The sequence below is a fragment of the Silene latifolia genome, chromosome 2, assembly GCF_048544455.1.
Source record: "Silene latifolia isolate original U9 population chromosome 2, ASM4854445v1, whole genome shotgun sequence".
NCBI lineage: Eukaryota > Viridiplantae > Streptophyta > Magnoliopsida > Caryophyllales > Caryophyllaceae > Silene > Silene latifolia.
Window position 1 is genome coordinate 93,083,294 of NC_133527.1, and position 6,932 is coordinate 93,090,225.

Sequence of the window (6,932 nt, forward strand, 5' to 3'; positions counted from 1 at the left end):
GGCTACCCCGTGCCCTTGTCTGATGTGTTTTGGGCTAAAGATAAATGTTAATGTAATTTTATCGACCGAGAGTTCTAAAAGTAGAATCGATTAAAGAGTTAATCCACCAAGTTATATTGATAAGGGTTTCATCGGCTACCCCGTGCCCAAGTTAATATGAATTTGGATCTCGGAATCATTTATCATAGTTGGGTAGAGGTCACTATGTAAATGCTTTACTTGTTATTTACAAGTATTATTATAACGATAAATGTTAAGTTTTCCACTATTCCGTTATCATATTGTTCTATTTCTTTACCTCAATTTATATACGATATCATTTCGATTTTTCAAAATCTCCATTAAAACATCATAACTGAAGACAAATATGAATTTGCTTCTAAAACCTCAAATGAACCATTGCTAAGGATCTCTTTTAAAGAGTATAGATAAAAGTTATTCATTATCGAACAGGTTTTTGATTCTTGACTAACACATCTACTTACAATGGATTGTTTCTCATATGCTTAATTAAATTAAGTACCTTGAAGCGATAAATTGTTTTGGTAATTAGATTTTTCAGAATTCGTGATTGACCAAAATAACGCAACCACTTCAATAAAAGTTTTAAAGACTAAAACGATTGAATTGAAGAGTAATATTCATAAGATTCAACTTTGCTTCTCTAAGTAAAGACTCTTTGAAATGAGTGGGAGCATTCTCTTAAACCGTTAAGAAAAGGATGAGGTTCAAGAAGTAAAGATTATAATGGAATTGATACAAGGTAATGTTAAAAGTAAAGTTGTTGAGAATAGCGATACTAAACCTATCAATCCCGACCGATAAAGTTTCCACTGTCTTAAATGTTGGACACTAGAAAGAAAACTACCCCAAATTATTGAAGAATCAACAAGTTAGTTGTGGGACATCTAATGGGACCTTCTTCTTTAAATGTTTATTTGATTAAACATAAATTTTGCTAGTACTACTTCGTCAATATTAGAAACCAGTGGAGGTTTTCATCATTGTATTCGACACATAAGATGATTAGAATATGACGACTAGCAACAATAATGTCGAGAGATAGAGTAATTGTGTACTCAATCTAGTTTTTGGATTTAAAGTTGTACTTAATTGTGACTATTAAGTGCATAAACTCTAAATAAGAATATAAACTTGTTAAGATACAAAAGAGGTTTCACTTTTGTGACCCTATACACCACAATTTGATGTATGGCTAGACCATTATCAAGGTGAGTATATTCTAAACCAAACTAGAATAATATATCATGTAGATGATATACGACTCAAATTGGTAACCCAAGATTAAACCTTAAATTTTGGAATGATGAACGCAAAGAGTTATCGAGTACTCTTGAAACCATTAGATCTTATGGTATATGCGTATCTTGTATTCAAAGCAAGATGTCTCGTGCCTTTTGGTTGAAAAGGAGATCGAGGTTGTAAATCATTGATCCATAATAGGTTGATCATTTTTCTTTTACCAACAATTTAAGTTGACGCTAATGTGTTCACTTAATAAGGTAAATACAGAAATCTTTGAAGAAGTTCAAAGAATCATGATTTAATCATGATGGGATTATCAAAGTGAAGACTTTGATATAAGCCAAATGAAATGTGATATAATATCACAAGTTAATCTCTCTTGACACACATTATGCGATAATGTGTGGTTGGATAAGAAATCAAACGCTATTCGATATGGTTTGAACTTCAATCAAGTTACTTTGAGTTACTTGATCCTTTTGAGGATTTTATCATTTTGTCTAGATTATTTTTCCACTAAATCTAAAACGAATCATATGAGATATGAAATGGTAGAGTACCATATTTGTAAGTTTTCACAAGAAACAAATGCTCATTTGTTCCCTTTCAATTATCACGAGTACGACGGGTTTGCGGCTCGTGAAGCTGTCTTTCTAAAATACAAGTTTATTTCTAGAAGACAGAGTGGGAGAAATTTATTCAAGAGCCACAAAGAATGCCACAGAGAATGTTATGTCGCAAGAAACTGGTCTTTCTTGACTACATGAGACGTTTTGTGTAAGATGTTGTTTCTTTAAAACCTAGGAGGTTAAATTCGTCACTTTTTGAAGATGATGTATACGTTTTGTGTAAGATGTTGTTTCTTTAAAACCTAGGAGGTTAAATTCATCACTTTTTGAAGTTGATGAATTCATGCTACTTTTAAGAAAGTAAAGAGCTTATAACTTACAAAACAAATCGTTTGATTCAAGTTGATTACTTCTAGAAAGTAATGAACATATGACTTACATGAGAGTGTTTAAAGTCACAACTCAATACAAGGCTTGGAGCCATGAAAATCCGAAATAAAAAGGCTTGATTAGTGACAAAGGGTTTTGCACTAATAAAGAGAGATTTCAAAGCAAGATTGGTGGCAAAGAGTTTTGCGCTGGTTGAAATGCTTAAGTCTATTTGGATCTTCTTAGAGATTGTGTTTCATTATTATGAAATACATAGCGAGTGAATCTAAAACTCACTTCTTCAATAGAAGGAATGTATTCAATACATGTCTTGAGTTTTGTAGATTCTTGCAATCCTAAGATAATGCGAAATTTAAGAGAGAATCTTAAATAGGATATCAATGAGTTGGAATCAATGTTTTGATCATGTTATAAAACTTTTCTCGATAAGTCGAGAAGTTGTGTTTATACATGGAGTTTAGTGGGAGTTACGGAAATTTTAAATAGTCTTATATGTGGATGACATATTGATCATTGGAAATGATTTAAGACTTTTAGAGTAATATAATACATTTATAATATCCGGATTTATGAAGATAAATCTACATGATATTAGCGTCAAATAAGAAGTCTTATGTTGATAAGATTCATGACTAGTTCAATCAAATTGAACATATTTGATTGATTCCTTTTTGCTTCCGCTGCCGAATCAATTAAATAGGATATGATGTATAACACTTCATATACTTTGAGTATGATGAATTGTTTTAAAATCGAATTTAAGTAATAAGTTACCAAGTAAGCCATAAAGATTACCCTTAAGTGCTTGCAAAAGCATTAAGGATATAATGCAAAGTATGCAAAGTGTTTTTGATGCAATTTTGTGTAAGGGTGTTACACAAATGACAATTGACAATTGAGATTGCGCATGGTTTCCGAAAAAACCATAATCAAAACACATCAGGATGGTTAAGATACCACTGTGGTTATGTTATTTAAGAAATAGATTTTCTGGAATCGTTCTAGGCAATAAAGAACAATGAGAAATGTTTACAACGGAAATTGAGTACACCTGCAATCATGAGATGTGCAAGAGAGATGGGTCCCGCACACTGTGAAAACAGTGGGAGCTATTCTAAGGCTAGAGGGCCTATGTCTTGATTGGATCTCGACACGTACTCAGAAAGTTTCGTAATGCAAATGTATACATTACAAAGGAAAACGAGTATGTAGTAAGGTTGAGTAAGGTAAAAGAAGTTGATAAAACCTACTAACCAAAGCCTTCTCCTAGGCTTAACATGATGAGTCATGTCATTTCAATTAAATTGAAATGAACAACTACATACAAGATCAAATTAGATTATAGAACATGAAATAGTAATCAGGCATTGACTATTCATATGTGATAATCGCATTTGTCGTTCGAGTTTTTACTTTAAAAACTCCTTTTATACTTTGTTACATCCAAACGGGTTGTAGAGACAACATTGAACCCCGTTAAAGTGAACACGGATTAACATTGTATTCGCCCATAGTCACTTGTATGAGGTGACGTCTCGAAGTGACTAGAGTGTGATGCGATTGATGGCAAGTTCAAGTGCCATAGAGTCATGTGAGATGACTAGTCGATCACATAGGCAGACTGTTAGGAACACTTTGTCGGGCAGTGACCGCTTATAGAGTTCTGGCAAATTTATAAAGCCTGGTCGTGGCGAGAGCTACTATAGTATTCTAATGAGTCGATTCTTTTGACTAAAGACTGTTCGCCTAAGATGGCACAGTTTCAGATTAACTTTGATTTGTGTTACGACGACCTTCGTAAATGGGGTCAAATGGGCATATTTTGGGTTATGATGGCCGTGGCTAGTCGAAGGGAATAAGTGCGATAGGAATTGTCCACCCCTTTGTCAGGGTTAAAACAATATCTCAGGGCCACTCGAGGAGTAATGAACTGGAAAGTTCGTGGCCACGCTCGGAAGGTATCTATGGTAGATAACTCCGGTCAATCAGTTATTCTCCAGATCGAGGAAACCACTCTCGATATGATAACTTGCAAGTACGACCCAAAAGACACCTTGCATTGAGTGGGAGATAATAATAGGACAAGAGAATTGGTGACGCACACTTGTCGAGGACAAGTGGGAGATTGTTGGGAAATGTGTCCTCAACAGTAGTGCGATCACATGATTTAAATATCACTATTTAAAATCTCATTACAAGAATACGGAAGGGATGATACATTACATATATAGTCAACTGGTCCACACATATCGGTAATGATTGGCTGGCTAGAGTTTGACATTACTGTCGTGCGACGGTGGTGATCAGTTGATCCCTTGAGGTCACACCTAAAGGACGATTCCCTTAATTGAAAAGGTTAATTAATTGTATGACGATACAGATTAATTAATTCCTTAAAATTGAACAAATTATTATTAGAGAGAAAATGACATCTTATTATAACGTGATTAAATGAGATTTTGTTTAGTAATTTAAGAAGTTATATTACTAAAATTAATCGGTGTTTGCGAAACAAGCGAGATGAGAATGATAAGTCAGTTATAATTACAAGATGTTGTGAATTATACTAACTAGTAATTAAATGACCATTTTATGAGAAAGTAATTTTAAATTACTAGTCAATTTGTTAAATATGATTTATTTAATTTGTAGATGAAATTTAATTTGTTAAATATGCATTTTAAATTAAAACATGGCATGAGACATGTCACATGTCACATGACATACAATTTTACAATTGACAAAAATAAAATGGATTCCATATTACACTAGATAAACCGAAATTAGGTGGGAATGCTTAGAAGTTTTGTCTTTTTCCATTTGTCTTATTCATTTGTCCATGACACTTGATAGTGACATGACCATGAAAAAGGACTTACACATTTGTCTTGTGAAGACAAAAAGAAAAAGAAAAAGGTCATAAGACCTATTGATGCCACCGGTTTTTGGGAAGGATTATTAGAGAGTTTTTCTCTTAATTTTTCCATTCTCTTATGTTTAAGAAAAACATAAAAACTTCTCTCTCTTGTTCTTCATAAAATTCATTTTTGTGAATCAAATTTGTTTAAATCAAACACTAATAATACTATAAGTAGTATATGAGTATTAGTAATAGATTTTAAGGTAAACTACATTACAAACATCTAGTACATGTTAGTTTGTGGGATTAAGGGATAGTTTTGGGTTCTACTAATTGGAGGGCTTCTAATTTGAAGTCATGAATGTTCATCCATTAATGGAAAGCTCAAGAACTAACAAGAATGAGATCTTGTTGGTGCCCATATGATGACCGAAATTATCATAGTAAGGAACATGATTTCTTCTCTTACCTTTTAGTTTGCATGCATAAGATCTAGAATTTATTTTATGACTAAATAAATTTGAAACATATAAGAATATGTTGTATAATGAGATATAGATTTCCAACACTCTCACATATTTAAAATTGAGATTAGCCTTACCAAATAGTAGGACTCGTGAATCCCTTTGACATTTGGGGTAGATTCGGTTCCCCGGGGTACTTTCATTTATCATTGGGTAAGTGGGGTAATAAAACGTTATTACACGCGAAATTTGGTTGGACTCAACGGGATATAAAGACTAGTCTTATATTCCGGGGCTAGAGATGGAATTTATGAAATACATCGACCGAGAATTCTATAGTACAATCAATTAAAGAGTTAATTCACCAAATTTATGCAAGTATGGGATGTATCGGTTTCCCGTGCCCATGTTTGTATAAAGATGGATCTCGGGATCATTTCTATAATTTAGGTGCGAGGTCATTATATAAATGCATATTTTTAAAACCTTGTTAAATATATTTACAAGTAAAATGATAAATGTTAATTCTTTCCTTCTATTCCTTTTTGTTGTCAATTTGATTAATTTGCAATGGCAACTCAGATTTCATCCACTTCAACTAGTGGAACCGCTCCACCACTCACCAATGCTTCTTGGCTCCGATCCTTTATGGATCGATGTAAACTTGAAAAGAATGGGACTAACTTTGCCGATTGGGATGTGCAACTCCGCTTGGCCGCGGAAGGTGACAACAAGCTTCGTTACCTTACCGAAGCCGCTCCTGCTACACCTACTACTAGGTCATCCATCGCGGTTAGGGAGGCCTATGAGGCTTACCTAAAAGAATCGGCCGCGATCAAGAATGTCTAGATCTTCTCTATGAAAGCTGATCTCAAAAGGAGTGCTATTAAGATAGGCACCGCCTATGAGATCTACACCAAGCTTGTGACCATGTTTTCAGAAGCTCCAAGAATCATCCAATATGAGGCGGCCACTTCATTCTTTGAGCTCAACATAAAAGAGGGTAAAAAATTTAGCCCTCATGTGCTCGAGTTGATTTAGCATGTTGAGACACTCAAATTGCAAGGGGTTTAAATTCCCGAGCAACTCATTATTGATCGAGTGCTCCATTCCTTGAACCGCATCAAAGCATATGTTCAGTTTAGGATAAACTACAATATGCAAAACATGAAAACCTCTCTCCATGAATTGTACAACTTGCTTGTGCAAGCCGAGAGAGACATGGGTCTCAATGTGAGTGCGACCAAGTATGTGCTCAATATCAACAATAAGAGCAAAGGGAAATTCAAGAAAAGCGCTAGAAAGGGTATGAAATCCACTCCCCACAAGGGCAAAGGGAAAGCTATTGGGAATGGCTCATCCAAACCCAAAAGGGTGCTTCTT